General features: G+C 38.9%; 1 non-coding gene across 1 annotated transcript; it reads left to right on the top strand.

Moving 5' to 3' along the window:
* Positions 1-1,752: 1,752 nt before the first annotated feature.
* Positions 1,753-1,860, top strand: LOC148577274 (small nucleolar RNA R71). Its single transcript, XR_015904008.1, has one exon. It is a non-coding gene; the product is annotated as a small nucleolar RNA R71 (small nucleolar RNA).
* Positions 1,861-3,018: the final 1,158 nt, after the last annotated feature.

The following is a 3,018-nucleotide window of genomic DNA, read 5'->3' as shown; positions in this document are numbered from 1 at the left end:
AAAAATAAAATTAGATAATTAAACATTGGGTTGCCTCCCAACAAGCGCTTCTTTAGTGTCAATAGCTTGACAGTGGGCTCTCATGGAGCCTCACAGATGTGCAGAGTTCTGTTGAGACCTCCCAACACCAAACTTAGAGTTTGGATATGGGGGTTTGACACCAAACTTAGAGTTTGGTTGTGGCCTCCCAACACCAAACTTAGAGTTTGACTGTGGGGGCTTTGTTTGACTCTGCTTTGAGAGAAGCTTTTTATGCTTCCTCTCCATGGATGCAGAGAGAGATCCTTGAGTTGTAAACACAAGGTTGTCCTCATTTAATTGAAGGATCAATTCTCCTCTGTCCACATCAATCACAGCTCTTGCTGTGGCTAGGAAAGGTCTTCCTAGGATGATGGATTCATCCTCTTCCTTTCCAGTATCCAGGACTATGAAATCAGCAGGGATGTAAAGGCCTTCAACCTTTACTAACACGTCCTCTACTTGTCCATAAGCCTGTTTTCTTGAATTATCTGCCATCTCTAATGAGATTTTAGCAGCTTGCACCCCATAGATTCCCAGTTTCTCTATTACAGAGAGGGGCATGAGGTTTATCCCTGAACCAAGGTCACACAGAGCCTTGAAGATGATGGTGCCTATGGTACAAGGTATTATGAACTTTTCAGGATCCTGTCTCTTCTGAGGCAATGTCAGTTGATCCAGATCAATTAGTTCATTAGTGAACAAGGGAGGTTCATCTTCCCAAGTTTCAATACCAAATAATTTGGCATTTAGCTTCATGATTGCACCAAGGAACTTGGCAGCTTGCTCTTCAGTAACATCCTCATTCTCTTCAGAAGAGGAATACTCATCAGAGCTCATGAATGGCATAAGGAGGTTCAATGGAATCTCTATGGTCTCTAGATGAGTCTCAGATTCCTTAGGTTCCTCAGAGGGAAGCTCCTTATTGATCACTGGACGTCCCAGGAGGTCTTCCTCCTTGGGATTCACGTCCTCTCCTTCCCTTACAGGTTCGGCCATGGTGCTTATGTCAATGGCCTTGCACTCTCCTTTTGGATTCTCTTCTGTATTACTTGGGAGAGTACTAGGAGGGATTTCAGTGATCTTTTTACTCAGCTGGCCCACTTGTGCTTCCAAATTTCTAATGGAAGACCTTGTTTCATTCATGAAACTTACTAAGTTTGCTAAATTAGAGGTAATTTGTTCAGAGTTCTCTGTCTGTTGCTGAGTGGATAATGGAAAAGGTTTATTATTGTTAAACCTGTTTCTTCCACCATTATTAAAGCCTTGTTGAGGCCTTTGATCCTTCCATGAGAGATTTGGATGATTTCTCCATGATGGATTATAGGTGTTTCCATATGGTTCACCCATGTAATTTACCTCTGCTGTTGCAGGGTTCTTAGGATCTTAAGCTTCTTCTTCATAAGAAGCCTCTTGAGTACTGTTGGATGCAGCTTGCATTCCTTTCAGACTCTGAGAAATCATATTGACTTGCTGAGTCAATATTTTGTTCTGAGCCAATATGGCATTTAGAGTATCAACTTCAAGAACTCCATTCTTCTGAGGCGTCCTATTGCTCACAGGATTCCTCTCAGAAGTGTACATGAACTGGTTATTAGCAACCATGTCAATGAGTTCTTGAGCTTCTGCAGGCGTTTTCTTTAGGTGAATGGATCCACCTGCAGAAGTATCCAATGACATCTTTGATAGCTCAGATAGACCATCATAGAATATATCCAGGATGGTCCATTCTGAAAGCATGTCAGAAGGACACTTTTTGGTCAGCTGCTTGTATCTTTCCCAAGCTTCATAGAGGGATTCACCTTCTTTCTGTCTGAAGGTTTGAACATCCACTCTAAGCTTGCTCAGCTTTTGAGGAGGAAAGAACTTGGCTAAGAAAGCCGTGACCAGCTTATCCCAAGAGTTCAGGCTATCTCTAGGTTGAGAATCCAACCACACTCTAGCTCTGTCTCTTACAGCAAAAGGGAAAAGCATGAGCCTGTAGACTTCAGGATCTACTCCATTAGTCTTAGCAGTATCACAGATCTGCAAGAATTCAGTTAAGAACTGAAAAGGATCTTCAGATGGAAGTCCATGAAACTTGCAGTTCTGCTGCATCAGAGAAACTAGCTGAGGTTTCAGCTCAAAGTTGTTTGCTCCAATGGCAGGAATGGAGATGCTTCTGCCATGTAAATTGGAATTAGGTGCAGTAAAGTCACCAAGCATCCTCCTTGCATTATTGTTGTTGGGTTCGGCTGCCATCTCCTTTACTTGTTCGAAATTTTCAATAAGGTTGTCTCTGGATTGTTGTAATTTAGCTTCTCTTAGTTTTCTCTTCAGAGTCCTTTCAGGTTCTGGATCAGCTTCAACAAGAATGCCTTTTTCTTTGTCCCTGCTCATAAGAAAGAGAAGAGAAAAAGAAAAGAAGAGGAATCCTCTATGTCGCAGTAAAGAGGTTCCTTATTGTTAGTAGAAGAAGAAAAGAAGAAAAAAATTCGAACACAGATAGAAGACGGGATTCGAATTTGGTGAGTGATGTGAGGAAGAGATGTTAGTAGATGAATAAATAAATAGAATAAGATGAGAGAGGGAGAGTATTTTCGAAAATAATTTTTGAAAAAGAGTTAGTAATTTTTGAAAAATAATTTTGAAAAAGGTTAGTAGTTTTTTCGAAAATTCAAATAAAAAAATAAAATAATTAGTTAAATAAAAAAAGAAATTTTGAAAAAGGGGGAAGATATTTTCGAAAATTAGAGAGAGAGAGTTAGTTAGGTAGTTTTGAAAAAGATAAGAAACAAACAAAAAGTTAGTTAGTTAGTTGAAACAAATTTTGAAAAGATAAGAGGTTAGGAAGTTAGAAAAGATATTTTGAAATCAAATTTTGAAAAAGATAAGATGAGAAGATATTTTTGAAAAGATATGATTGAAATTGGTTTTGAAAAAGATTTGATTTTTAAAATCACAATTAATGACTTGATTCACAAGAAATCACAAGATATGATTCTAGAACTCAAAGTTTGA

Source organism: Arachis ipaensis, chromosome B1 (genome assembly GCF_059453495.1).
Source record: "Arachis ipaensis isolate K30076 ecotype BB chromosome B1, ASM5945349v1, whole genome shotgun sequence".
Classification (NCBI taxonomy): Eukaryota; Viridiplantae; Streptophyta; class Magnoliopsida; order Fabales; family Fabaceae; genus Arachis; species Arachis ipaensis.
This window is presented reverse-complemented; position numbering and strand designations above follow the sequence as displayed.